The sequence below is a fragment of the Primulina tabacum genome, chromosome 3 (assembly GCF_025594145.1).
Source record: "Primulina tabacum isolate GXHZ01 chromosome 3, ASM2559414v2, whole genome shotgun sequence".
NCBI lineage: Eukaryota > Viridiplantae > Streptophyta > Magnoliopsida > Lamiales > Gesneriaceae > Primulina > Primulina tabacum.
In genome coordinates, this window is record NC_134552.1 from 44,201,636 (window position 1) to 44,216,952 (window position 15,317).

General features: G+C 38.2%; 1 non-coding gene across 1 annotated transcript; it reads left to right on the forward strand.

The window, feature by feature from the left end:
- Nucleotides 1–13,379: 13,379 nt before the first annotated feature.
- Nucleotides 13,380–13,485, forward strand: LOC142541218 (small nucleolar RNA R71). The gene has a single exon (XR_012819284.1). It is a non-coding gene; the product is annotated as a small nucleolar RNA R71 (small nucleolar RNA).
- Nucleotides 13,486–15,317: the final 1,832 nt, after the last annotated feature.

Genomic DNA, 15,317 nt, shown 5'->3' on the forward strand with positions numbered 1-15,317 from the left:
CATGATGTCCCTATATTTTGTAAACACCAATAACTCAAGAAACAACAACAATACGTACATATAATCGTATTTTTCTAAACAACCATACTCGGTATCATTATACACATAGACATAACATTGTAAAATTTGTTTCAAACCCCGACATTGCATTCACTATAATACATATGTGGAAGCTATACAATAAGACGTCCAGGTTCTTTTCGAGGTAAGGCACGTCACAAGCATCCATTGGCGAACCGGCATCCTATGTATCTTCATTACCTGATCCTGTGATACATGAGCTACGTGAGTTTATAAAACTCAATAATTTGGCACTTATACGTATCAATATGCATAGAAAGAACATACTTATCAAGTCGTGATCAACAATGAATATTTAAACTAATGTCATATCATACCATATATTCATGTTCATGTTTGTACTTGAGCCTCATTAGTTGACCTGTACTACTGTGCTAGCTTTATTATATAGCTACTACTGTGTTGGACGTCAGGGAGCACCTTTGACAACCCCACGCCCCATGAACATATATTGGCCAATAGGTTTGATGGACTTAAAACCACCCATGATGTCAACAAGCTCTATATCATATAAAAATCAGTCATTTTCCTTTCATGTTCATAACATAGCACCTATCTTCAATATTCATGAGTTTCTTTAATATTCAATACATAACAATGGAATATGGTAATATGTTTTCATCAATAAACATACTAACAATGTACATATAGCAATAATCAATGGAAAGCATTTGTAATTCATAATATTACTCACGTATTACTTCAAGAACATGCCAACTTACTATCCAAGCGTAAGAACACTGGTTTGAGACGATGTTTCTCGTTCTTATGCTTTCAAATACATCAATAATTCAGTTACTATTGTTTATACTAAGTGACAGTTACCCCTCTACATGTAGAACAATTAAAAGAGAAGAAAACTTACACCCTTAGAAACTTTTTGTGATGGTGAACTAATTTCTTACTTCAAAAGGATAAAAGAAATGAAGAAGGGAGCTTTTGGGAGGAAGAATTATTGTTTTCCTTCGTGCTTTTGCTGCTAAGGGCTGTTGAAATGGTTGAGATGCTTTGAAAAGTCGAAAGCTTATCTTTTATACATGAGACGGCGCACGGGCGGACATTCTCTTCCGCCCGGGCGCATAACCTTCGGCCCAAACTTTAAGATTTCATGTATTGGCGCTTGGGCGGACATTCCTTTCCGCCCGGGCAAGGAAATTTTGGGAAAAAAATTGTATAGGGGAGCTCGGGCGGACATTCCCTTCCGCGCGGGCGAGGAACTTTCGGCCCTGCACACTGTTGCATCAAAACTCGCTCCAAAACCGTTTCCTCCTTTCATAATCTGAAAAAGTAGCAAACATAAAAGTTGTAACCCTATGTCTTAGCTTGAATCTCCAATTGGTTTCATGTCATTTTGAGGTCTGAGTAAAAATTATGCTTATTCTTCCAATATTTGTCAATGAAGGAATGACGATACACACGACACATTTTGGGGCACTTTTGGCTTGTCTTCCACAATGATTTGGACAAAACCCAAAACATGAAAGTTGTAGCATTATATCTTAGCTTTCTAATGGTTGTAGCCTCACACAATTTGGATCAATATCCAAATCATTATGCTAAAACCCGTAAGACCTACCACAATTTCATCTCATTTCCTATCAACTTCATTACACTACTTTTACCTACACCTCTTAGTATCACTATTTAGAGACATATTCATTTTCAATACACCATGGACAATCTAAAAATTTTATTCAATCTCAATATCGATACCTCAATCAACATGTAAAAGATAATAAGCTAAATAACTACATATTAATTGACATAAACGCATTATTAATCATTTGTACGAGTAACCGGGCATTACAGTATTGGGCAACAAAAGCACTGAATCTTGATTTTTCCCTTGCAGGTGAACACAGGTTACTCCAGTTGGACCAGTTGGAAGAATTCCGGGGTCAAGCCTATGACCTAGCTTTGACCTACAAGGAGCGTACAAAGCAAGCACACGACAAGCGTATTACACCGAGGGAATTCAAAAAAGGCGAAGCGGTACTATTGTTCAACTCCAAACTACGCTTATTTCCTATCAAGCTCAAGTCAAGATGGACGGGTCCATAAATGATCACCAAGGTGTTCCCCTCGGGAGCAATAACTTTGAAAGAAGGAAAAAATGAGTCGTTCACAATCAATGCTCAACGACTGAAGCATTATTTGGGTGGCACAGTCGAGCACAAATTGGAGTCGAACGATTCCAAAACAGTCAGAGCTGAGAGAAACCTACAGTCTAGCTCTCGACTATAAATTTAGAACTAATTTATTTCCCTTCCTACTCGTTTCTAATTTTTATTTTATTGAGTTGAATCTTTAATCTAGATGTTGGTTTTTTTTCGTTATTGCTATTATTAAAAAAATGATAATAATTTTTTATTGTTTTTATTATTAAAAAATAAAATAAAAAAAAGGCTAAGGTTCGTGACCGAGCTGGCAATATTTTACCGCTCGAGCGCGAATGCCTCTTCCCATGAGTAATTCCAGTGCAGTCGGCGCTCGGTCGGTAAAATCTTACTGCTCGTGCACGACTGCACATAAATTCGCCCCTCCCCTTCCCCTTCTCTCATTCTGCACGATAGTTTTTGACAACCTAACACTCAAATTCGCCCTTTCTCGTTTTTCTGCAGCGAATCTCTCCCGAAATTAGGATTCAAGCGGTGTGGCTCGCACTCCTCCGTAATATTCAAGGGTCATCTTCCCTCCGGTCACCATCTCCATCATCTACCACCATGGCCCCCAAGAAATTGAAAGGTATTCTCAGCTCCTCCTCTTCTTTGTCATTTCATAGAACTCGCTTTGTGAATGAAGCGGCTAGAGCTCGATATAATCATGATAAGATTCATAGAAACCCAATTGCCGAGAGGGGATTTCATAGGCAATTTGAAGATAGACAGTTAGAACCTCTTGTGGAGTTGGGTAAGCGGGGATGGGAAAGATTTGGAAGTCAACTAGCTGCTGCTGTTGTGTATGTGGTTAGAGAAATTTATGCCAATACGGGTGAAAGGACGGATGATAAGGCATTTGTTAGAGGTCGACCTGTGTCATTTGATTTTGTCACGATTAACTCACTGTTAGAAATGGCCGAGGTTGATGACTCCGCATTCGAGGCATTTGTTGCTGCCCTTGATTATATTGTGATACTCGAGACTCTGTGTCTTCTAGGGGCGACCTGGAAACCATTATGAGTGCCACCAAATTGTTTTGACGAGAGATATTTGCGGACCGATATTGCCCTTTGGTATTTGTCTTTGTCAAGGAGGATGATGCCTGGTCTCAACAAAAGCGAGGTACAAAAGAAGCGGGCAGTAGTGCTATATGCTTTATCTCAGAACTATGCCATCAATGTGGGCAAGCTCATCAATTCTCAAATCATGTTGAGCATTCATAACAGCCACATCGGTCTTTTTTTCCCACTATCATATTCGAGTTGTGTGCAAAGACGGGGATTGTCTTCCGGGATGACAAGGAATGGCTGTGTTAGGATCGGTTGGGGCGAAAAATTGTTTATAAGGGAGTTGAATAAATACTTGACAATTTTCACAAATTGTTCGAATAATGAATCAGTTTGGTGAAAAACTGAATTCTGGAATCTTAGCTTGTCAATGTCAATCAGTTAACTGATGAAAGTGTAGAAATAAACTGACTGATAGATAGAATAAAAACTGAAATAAAGAGGCACGAGATTAATGGATGTTCGGATATTTCAAACACTCATACGACACACTTTATGTCTCGAAGATATGATATTTACTAAAAGACTTTGATCTATACAATGATTTGCACAAACCAACTTCAGTTTTTGGACTTAATAATGCCAAAACTGAAACTCTTAGTTTAAATACAACTATCAGTACTCAACTGATATGTAACTACTTAGCACAAATGATCTATACAAGATCGAATAATATAGTAGTAAGTTTGTACTTTTAAGCTCGAAGTATAGCCTTGAATGCTATTAATATATATGTATTGAGCATGAGGTTTTGAGAGATAAAGAACACTGAGTTTTTGCTTGATAACTGATTGCTTGATTTCCGGATTACAGATTTCTCTCAATCGTGGATTCTTTGATCTGCTGATCTTCCCATTTATTTATAGGCTTGCTTCCAACGGTAACAATAAATCCATTTGAAACTTTATATCAATTGTAAATCCATGTCAAATTCTTCTGACAATCGTACACTGTAGCTTTTCTGGTATGCGGAGTTCCCACTATGCATTGCATTCTGCTCTTGTACAATTGTCGGTTTATAGCTACATTCCATAAATGATGACGTGTCACACTGATTTATCAGTTGACAAAGCCGATAGGATTAACTGATTGATCTCAACTGATTATAGTTCAACTGATTAGTTTCCAACTGATCATCCAATTGACTATGTAGTTCAGTTAGCTTGATTTGGTTGCCTTAAATACGCATTAATCTTCAGTTCGGGCAACTGTCAGTTTACGATTTGTTTTAGTCTTCTTGATCAGTTGTTCATCCTTTTCACGCTCAGTTTATCACACTCAAAAATTACGTATCCAACCAGCTGCAACCAATGAATCCCATTTGTGTGGAGGACTTGCTGAGGAAGAGCGCGAAACGACAAATATACTTCCCCACTCATGAGGGGGATGCAGGTGGATCGAGCACCGCCGCCCCGCGTCGCCTACAGCCTCACAGACGGTCTCAAAATTACAAGATGGATGAGACTCTCGCCTTCATGACTCATTAGGATCGAGTCAACGCGAGCTTCAATGAACATTTCGCTTACATCGAGTCCATGTTGCGCACTATGCTCGTCCAAGGGGGCGTTGACCCAGGGACCATACCACCACCTCCACCGTTCATTCCCCCTTACCATTTTCAGTATGACTATTATCAGCAGGGGGATGCATTGTGAGTGCCACAACCAGAACATGACGAGGATGAGCCTTGATCAGGGGAGTCACTGTTTTTCCTTCTTTTCGTTTTTTATTTTCTGTTTCATTATGTTTTTGTTATCATTGTTGTTTCACTCTGTCTTTTATATTGCATTTTTTTATGTGTTTATGCATTCGTGTTTCATTTATGTGTGTCAGTCTTTTGTGCGATGGAGACATTTCACACACTAGGTATGAGGGGTTGGTCGCTTGTGTTGTCAATTGATGGTGAAACAAGTAGGTTGGTAGCCGATGATGATTTTGGACTTAATGAATTACATGTTTCTTAGTCTTGTCACTCGTTATGAATACCCCTGTAGCATGAAATGTGAGTTTTTAATAAGCACATAGAGTGGTTTTTGGTAGTGGTGTGAATGACAGTCGAGTTTAAAAATCTGTGGGGGAAACTGGAAAAACATGATATGCGAGTAGAACTTTAATGAATGTCTGTTGAAAGGAGTGACTGACCAGTAGCATGAACTCGAGTAGAAAACCAAAGTAAACATGAAATAACCCTCTTCCCAATCGTGCATTGAACATGAACATTCGTCCCTAGGCCAAATAAATAAACATGCCTTATATTCAGAGCCTAGGGAGTACACATGAGAAAATTGTGCACGTATTTTAAAAAAATGTGAAACAAAAGGGGATGTAAGGTGTGGGAGAGCCAAAAAAAAAGGGATGAAATCCTATACCTAGGCTAAAAAGATGGAGATTTAAGGCGTTGAGGAATGTCAGATTAAAATCTTGACAAGTGCATAATGAAAATGATCGGTGTACTCCCCATATTTTTAGACCACTTGAACTCTTGTTGAAATTATCCCCCATATTTATCGTTGTACAACCATGAAATTATACTACACTATGTTATTGGTCGGTCACGATAGAAACAGAACTCAGGAGAGTAAAAACTTGTGTTGAATTGTTGATTTGGTGACATCACATGATTTGCGAATGAAACTATCTGAAGCACGAGCTAGTAGAACCCATAGTACACACACGAACACATATTCTGTCCAAATAAAAATGCTATGTGGTGCTTTGAAAGGGGTGTTAATGGATGTTGTGATTTGACTAATTGGATGTATTTCAAAAACCCGCCGAGGCATTAGACACCAATTGCTGCTTTGCCATCGACTTGATTTGTTTAGTACTTTTGTTTGGTATCTTATTTTGTGTCTTAGTTGTGGTCTATGACCTATTTTCCTTGAGGGCAAGCAAAAGGTCAGTATGAGGGGTTTGATAGGTGTCGTTTTTACGTGTTTTATTGCATTATTTTTGTGTCTGTTTGAATTGTGCATACGTGCATTTCATTTACATTTTGTTCGTTTTAGAGTAAGCATATGCATATGATCGTGTCTTAGTTGTACGTGATGAATTTGCAGGTAAAATGGCCGGAAAACTGAAATCGGAACAAAAATGTGTAAGCCAAAAGAATGTGGCAGAAAGGCTGGCGCCCGAGCGGTAGAATCTTACCGCCCGGGCACGAGGTGTGGTTGTTGAAGAGTAAAGTCCAAGGACGTGGTGCTCGGGCGGTAATATTCTACCGCCTGGGCGCGAGAGGTGTGATTTTAGAAGAAAAAATACAGAAGACTTGGCACTCGAGAAGAAGGATTTGACCGCTCGAGCGCGGTTGGCTGCGAAAAAAGATGAAAATAGAGGATATGGGGCACGAGCGGTAGGATTTGACCGCCCAAGCGCCACTTAATTTTGGAAAGATTTGTTGGCCGTTTTTTTCCCTTATTTTCTGAAGGAGGATGTTATGGAAAGGGGATTGGACGATTTGGAGGATCATTCAGACATTATTCAAGAGCCGCCACAAGCTTTGGAGAGGTTTTTGTGCTTGGAGTGAAGATTTGAAGATTTATTCTCTCTTATTTAAACATTTTTTTGCTTAGTTTAATTATGTCATTGAGAAGCTAATTTACTTTATTTGTTGGGATTTAAGGGGATCCTACCTCGAAATCGAGTTTAGTTAATTCATATTTCGATTTTTGGTTTATTCTTGATTGTGATATTGTTTTATCGCGTTGTTAAAGCGTAGCTAACTTTAATAACTATTTTATATTGCGAGTGAGTTTGAGAGAATAGCCCATGATATCAACGAATAGCATAGTCCGTGGATTTACAATTTACATAGAAATATGAAGTCGGATACATGTCGATAGTCATAATCCGGTAGGGTGAAAGCTAGGAGATTTCATATAACGACATGCAATTCACCTGTGATAAATAATTAAAGTGATTTAATTACTTCACTGAGTAGAATTAGTTTGATATAGCTCGAGAGGGAGTGTTCAGTTGGATAGGAAATTTTGTCGGAAGCGTATATCATTATCGAACGAATTAAGTAAATGATGAGGGGTAGGTGAACCGAGATTCCCAACAAATTCATTTCTCATAAATTTTAATTAACCATTCTAGCTTATATATTTCATCATTTAATTCTTGAACTTTTTCATTGAGTCTTTATTTAAACATAGTAGTAGTAAAGAATCATTCAAATTTCGTTGCTAAAGATTTAATAACCAAAAATAATAATTATGAAATACAGTCTCTAGTGGAACGATACTCGTACTCTCGTACATTATACAATTACTTTACATCGTTCACTTACAATTATTTCGAGCTTGAATGTTATAAATTTTTATTAAAGATTATACAGTACAAGTTTTTTTCGAATAGCCCCCATATAAACTTTGCATTCTTCTTTGTCAAGGCGTCAAGGGTACCGCAATAGAAGAGAATCCTTGTATGAACTTTCAATAATAGCCAACTAGTCCCAAGAAACTATGGATCTCGATTACGCTCTTATGCACTGGCCATTCTTTAACTGCCTCGACTTTGCTCGGATTAACCTCAACTCCATCTCTAGAAATGATGTGGCCTAAGAATGCCACTCTCTCAAGTCAGAACTCGCACTTGCTGAACTTTGCATATAATTTCCTATCTTGTAGTATTTGCAATGTTGTCCTCAAATGCCAAATATGCTCCTCTTTACTCTTTGAATCAATCAAAATATCACCGATGACGACTATAACAAATTGATCAAGATATGGTTGAAATATGTGATTCATGAGATCTATAAAGATGGCTGGCGCATTACTCAACCCAAATGGCATGACCATAAACTCGTAATGCCCATATCGAGTCCTAAACGATTTCTTTTGAACATCCAACTCCTTAACCTTTAATTGATGGTATCCAGAACGAAGATCTATTTTTTTAGAATATCGATGCTCCTTGTAATTGATCAAATAAGTCTTCAATTCTAGGTAGAGGATACTTATTCTTAAAGGTGACCCTATTTAGCTCTCGATAGTCGATGCAAAGTCTCATACTATCATCTTTTTTCTTCACAAACAATATAGGTGCGCCCCACGAAGAACAACTAGGGCGAATAAAATCCTTGTCCAAAAAATTCTTGAATTTGATCTTTTAACTCTTTCATCTCGGCGGGTGCTAGACGATAGGGTGCTTTAGAAATTGGTACTGTGCCCGACATCAACTCAATAGAAAATTCTACCTCACGGTCCGGTGGAATGCCAGAAACGTCCTCAGGAAAGACGCTAGGATAGTCTCTAACGACCTCAACATCCTCTAGCTTCCGACTGTCAGAGACATGTGCTGAAGTAACACATGCTAGACAAGCTTGGCATCCACGTCTCATAAGTTTCTCCGCACACATACAAGAGATAATGTGCGGCATTTGCCTGTTTCTCGCTGCCTCAAACACAAAAGATCTTCTGCTGGGTGGTCGAATAGACACTGACCTCTACCGAAAATGTATCGAAGCTCCATTCAATGATAACCAATCCATGCCAAGTATTATGTCGAATTCAGGCACTGTGAGTACGATAAGATGTTCCCAAACAACATCTTTTTGCATACGAAGCTCCAGATTCTTTAAAATACTCGTAGTGATCATTTGATCACCAGAAAGAATAGAAACTTTGAAGTCCAATCCCATATCATCGGGTATAATATTTATTAGTCCAATCCCATATCCTCGGATATGAATTAGTGTGTTGTTCCCGAATCTAGCAATGCATAGGTAGCTAGACCTAGTATGAATATCCTTCATGCGATGAATCCACCGTCAAAATTATTCGACTTGGAGCTTAAGGAATTTCTATCTCCGTAATTCTTTCAAAATTTTTCGAAAATCAAGTGTTTAGACCCTATTATGTCTCAAAAAATTGCATTTATAACCCCTTAAATTTTCTAAAATAGATTTTTCATCCTCAAAGACTTCAAATTTTGCCTATTAGTCCCCCGAAATTTTCTAAAATTCGCATCTTAGCCCCATAAATTCGAATTTCAATAATTTATCCCTAAACTTTCGAAAATCATCATTTTGAACCTTATGAATTCGAAAATAGCACAAACAGCCCTTAGTTACCTAAGATTTTCAAAATAGCCCATATACTTTTAAAAATTTGCGATTTGGTCCCTATATTTTTGAACATTCCATATTCATATTAGGATTTTTGGCTTATCTCAATTTCATCCCTTGGACTTCCAAAATTAGGATTAGCCCCTTGAATTTTGGTTAAGTGTTTTTAAGCCCTTTAAGTTTTCGGATTTTGCATTTTTGGTCCCTAGATTTTCAAAAAAAATTGCATCTTACCTCATAACTTCGAATTTCATCAATTTCAAGCATTAAAATTCTTGTTTGGAATTATTTATTCCCTTTCATAATTATGGCTCATAATTCATGTTCAATTTATATGGTTTATATTGTCATCTCTTAATTCCAGCTATAGTAGAGCATGCAACCTAATTTCCACTAGGTTCTTCTTGATCCCAGATCAATTCTCATAACAAATTTAACATTTCATGCAATAAAAAAAATATAAAAGCGTTAAATAACTAGGTTACCAGTGGTTAGAGTTGTGTCTGGCTCCTCCTCAGCTTCCTCAGGATGCATAACATAAGCACTACCCACACAGTAGGTCCTTTCTTTTTCGAGAAATCAGCAGCTTTATCTCCTTCCTTCTTGCATATGAAGCACTTGTATGTCCCCCCACATGCACTTGCAAAAATTTGAGCCATTTCACTCTTTGCACAGTGGCCTCTCCACAGGTTTTGGTGCTCCAGGTTGTGGTGGCTTTGGTGGTCCTACCCCCCAATACTAACCTTTTGCTCGCCCTCGAGCAAAACATGTGACAAGACAAAATGGAACATGACACAAAGTAGCTCGACAGTGAATTCATAGTCATCAACTAGCCTCAGCAAAACTCAACATATTCCCTTGTCGATTAATGCAAAAGCACAACTCATCGCACTTGCATTGGTCTAGACATTGTTTCAAATAAAACCTGAACGTGTATGTGTGTGTCGTTAGTCCTAGCATCATAAATGACAGAGGGATCCATTTTCAACCATTGTCAGAGAGTTAAATCAGCATGTTAGTGTAAATCTTAATCTCCTTTATTCCTCTGCACTCAGTAATCACCAGCAGCGCCCCTTTTTCTATTATCTCTTTTTTTGACTGAATTGGAATATAGTAATAAAAGTACTATATTAGAACCTTTCATCTCAGATTCAAATCCATGTCTTTTACATTTTTAGCCAGGAATAGGATTTCATTCCTTTATTTGGCTCCCCAGCACCTTACATGTCCAACTTTAGCCAGGAATAGGATTTCATTCCTTTATTCGGCTCCCCCACACCTTACATCTCCATCGTTCTCTTTTTTAACGCTGCTGATAGATACTTCGATTCAAGAGAATATAGTCAAGTTCAATTTACGCCTTCAAACATCTTCGTTCCCCACTTTAGTTTTAGATTTTGCCCTTCTTATCATGCATGCTTCTAGTTCTAACATTTGTGCAAATAGAGTTCAACGTTTTAAATAAAACTTCATGTCTTTACCACAGTAGGTGCTAAAGAAGTGCGAGCACACGACAGACAGGGCATGTCTCATCACCTCTTAATCATCCTTGGCTAACAAGTACTATTTCGAACACTTTCGGATGACACACACCAATGCAAAACTACTAAAACTAAATGCCTACAAATAAAACCAAAAAAGCACCAAAAATGAACACACAAAACAACACCCATCCACCCCCTAATACTAAAGTCGAGCAGTGTCTCCAATGCAACAGACGATAGAAAAAGAGACAGATAGTACAAAACAAAATGGATGCAATATAACCTAAGCATGCAACAAAAATAGAAATAAATAAAATGATCTAAACGAAATGCAAGAAATAAAAATAAAAAACATAAGTTACTCCCCTCTCAATGATCATCCTTCTCGTACTCCTCCGGGGGAATGACGCCATCTTCAAATTCTGCATCAAGGAGTTTGATAGTTTCTGCTTTTACTACCTCTTGCATCTTTGGATTCAATCTTCTCTGAGGTTGCACAAGGAGTGAGTACTTTTCTTCCATTAATATCTTGTGCATACAGACTGATGGATTGATCCCTTTGATATCTGCCACATTTCCATGCAAATGCACTCTTGTGCGCTTTCAAGATTTTCAGCAGTTTGTCCTCCATCACATCTGTCAAATAAGAAGAAATAATTACAGGAAGTTTATTATTCTCACCTAGATAGACGTATTTCAGATGTGGAGGCAATGGCTTGAGCTCCAGAGTTGGTGGCTCCTCTAGGCTTGACTTCTGAGGGATCAAGTCTCTTCGATCCCCCAAGTCCTCTAATCTCATCCTTATCGGCCTCTTACATTGCTGGTTGGCATTGAGGTATGCCACTATTTTGGCTTTCTTGGCATCCAATTCGTCTTCTCTTAATTCAGTAGTGAGAGTGGCTTCCAAAGGGTCCATAAGAGCATCCTGCACATAGTTAGACACAAGAGAATCAAAAGCATCAATTCTATAACAACTATCAGAATGCAGTGTGTGCTTAAGTGCCTTAAAAACGTTAAAAGTAATCTCCTCTTTTCCCACTCTCAATTTCAACTTTCCTTCCTGCACATCAATTAAAGCCTTGCCAGTTGCAAGGAACGGTCTCCCCAAAATCAAAGGCATCTCCATATCCTCCTCCATGTCGAGCACCACGAAATCTGCAGGAAAAATGAATTTGCCCACTTTCACTTGCACATCCTCAATAACTCCCCGTGGATACTTGACAGATCGGCCTGCTAGCTGTAAAGACATCCTTGTTGGCTTAGGTTCTCCCAATCCAAGTTTTCTAAAAACAGACGAAGGCATAAGATTAATACTCACACCAAGATCACACAAAGATTTATGAAAAACAACATCACCAATCATGCAAGGAATAGAAAAACTCCATGGATCCTTAAGTTTCGGTGGGATCTTGTTTTGCACCAAAGCAGAGCAATTTTTATTTAGATTAACCGTCATGTGATCCTCCAATTTTCCCTTGTTTGCTAAGATGTCATTCAGAAATTTAGCGCAGCTTGGCATTTGCATCAGAACATCAACAAAAGGAATATTGATGTGCAATTTCTTGAATACTTCTAAGAACTTACCGAATTGCGCATCTAATTTCGCCTTTCTCAATGCTGCAAGAAAAGGTGGAGGGATAACAATTTTAGATTGTGCAGTGGGTGCTGTTGTTGAGTTAGAAGACTTACCTTTTGATGACCCAATCTGTTCCTCCGGTACTTGACTTCTTGCCTTTTCCTTGGACTCTAAAACTTTCCCACTCTTCAACTCGATGGCCTTCACTTGCTCTTTTGGATTGGTTTCTGTGTTACTTGGCAAGGTGCCCGGCTCTCTACTTGCTATCATCTTTGCTAACTGTCCAATCTGATTCTCTAGCCCCTTTATCGATGCATCTTGGTTTTGGAGTCTAGTTTCAGTAGATGAGATGAACATAGACATCATCTGCTCTAAATGGAATTTTCTTCTCTAGGAGGGTCAGATCTGTACATTGGTGGTTTCCCATAATTTTGTCCTCCATGTGGTCAATTCTGACTGTTTTGACCACCCCATGAGAAGTTGGGATGTTGCCTCCATCCAGGATTATATGTGTTTGAGTACGGATCATTTCTTGGACGGTTTTGGACTCCCACTTGATTCACTGGTGCCCCTTCTTGCACATAAAAAGGACCACTGTCTTGACAGTCCTTAATATAGTGTTCTCCTCCGCATTTTTCACAAAATATCTCTTGTAGACGCATAGCCATGCCACCCATATTCAAGTCGTTCAATTTTCTGTTCAAAACATCAAGCTGTGCAGTAATAGCAGAAAGGTCAGTTACCTGGTGGACTCCTGCACTTCTCCGCTGGTTGTTCCTTTCAGATTGAGGATGATAGCTGCTAGCAGCCATCTCCTCCAACAACTCATATCCTTCCTCAGCAGTTTTTCTCAACAGGTTCCCACAAGCAGCAGCATCTATCATAGTACGATTAGGAGTACGCAATCCATAATAAAAGGTTTGAACGGCTAACCCAAGAGGCAGTTCGAGATGAGGACATCTTCGTAATAGATCTTTGAAGCGCTCCCATGCCTCATATAAAGACTCCTGCTCGAATTGAGCAAATGTGGTGATGTCTGTCCGCAGCTTCATGGTCTTAGATGGAGGAAAGTATTTATGAGAAACGCCTTCGTCATATCCTCCCATGTGGTAATTGAACCTACAGGCAAACAATTTAACCATGCTTTAGCTTTATCACGTAAGGAGAAAGGAAATAAATGCAATCTAATAGCATCATCAGAAACTCCATTAAATTTAAAAATATCACAAATTTCAAGAAAATCTGCGATGTGCGTGTTTGGGTCATCTACTGCAGATCCTCCAAACTAGACTATATTCTGAATCATCTGAATTATATCTGGCTTGATTTCGAAGTGATTTTCCCGCACAATAAACCTCACAATGCTGGGGCGTGCACCATCCAAAGAAGGCTGGGCATACTCTAGCATTAGTATGCGGCGTGGCATCTCAACATGTCTATCTTCATGGTGTTCCTCCTCATGCTCGTGCTCGTGCCTCTCCATCAGTTCCTTCAGTCTCTGCTGTTGTCTTCTCCTGCGGAAAGTTCTTTCAATTTCAGGGTCGAACTGCTCGAGCTCCACACCAAGTGACTTTGGCAGGCACTGGAAGAGATATCTGTAATAGAATATGGAGTGTTAACTTAATAAAGATGAAACAATGCTAAAGAAAATAACTAAAAATAAAATTGTGAATTAATAGTCCCCGGCAACGGCGCCAAAAACTTGATCGAGCAAAACTTGCACTCTGGAATCCTTAATAAAAATATGGTTTTATATGCTCAAAAATAATCGCAAGTGCACGATGTCAAGTAATAGTATAATGTACGTGAGTACGAGTATCGTTCCACTGAAGACTGTATTTGACAATTATTATTTCTAGTTATCAAATCTTTAGCAACGAAAATTTGATTGATTGATTATTACTACTATGCTCAAATAAACATGCAAATAAAAGATTCAGGAATTAAATAATGAGATGTAATATCTAGAATGGTTGATTAAAATTCAATGAGAAATGAATTTGTTGGGAATTTCAGTTCACCTACCTTTTTTTAATTAATTCATTCGATAGTGATTTACGCTTCCAACATGATTTCCTATTCAATTGAACACACTCTCTCGAGCTATGCCAAAATAATTCTACTCAGTGAAGTAATTAAATGTTTTTAATTATTTATCAAGAGTGAATCGCTTATCGATTTATGAAATCCCCTAGTTTTCGTCCGAATGAACTATGACTATCGGCGCGTGTCCAATTTCATATATCTATGTAAATTGTAGATCCACGGACTATGCTACTCGTTCCTATCACAAGCTATTCTCTCGAACTCACTCGCAATATAAAAACTGTAGTACCCGAAAAACCAATATGCGTAGATATGTGCATAATTTCTATTATTTAATTTTAAATGGTTGTTATTTTAAGAAATTGTTGATTTAATTGCATTTAAATCATTTACGTTATTTTTAAGGATTTTAAATCACGTATTTCAAATTTTAGTTTTTTAGATATATACGCGAGACCGGACCGGAGATAGGAAATCGGAGATGAATTTTATGATCCAAAAATATTCCTAAATTTATTCCGAGCTAAGAAATAATTTATTCTAATGAAATCAAGTGGATTTAAGTCTACTTTAATTAATTAATCACAAATTTAATTGTAGGCTTCTTAATTCATCAAGATTATGCTTAATTAACCTTTTAATCAAGCTTATCTAGCCTAGGACTCTACTTAGCAAAACTTAAACAAATCCTACACTAATTTGCAGCCTACTCTCGGTCATATTCTACTTGACACCATTTAACTCCCCCAACAACAAGAAAACAAATGACAACCATTCAACATGCATGTCCCCCCAACTTGACATCAATAACTCACCCATGCACCACCTTATTTG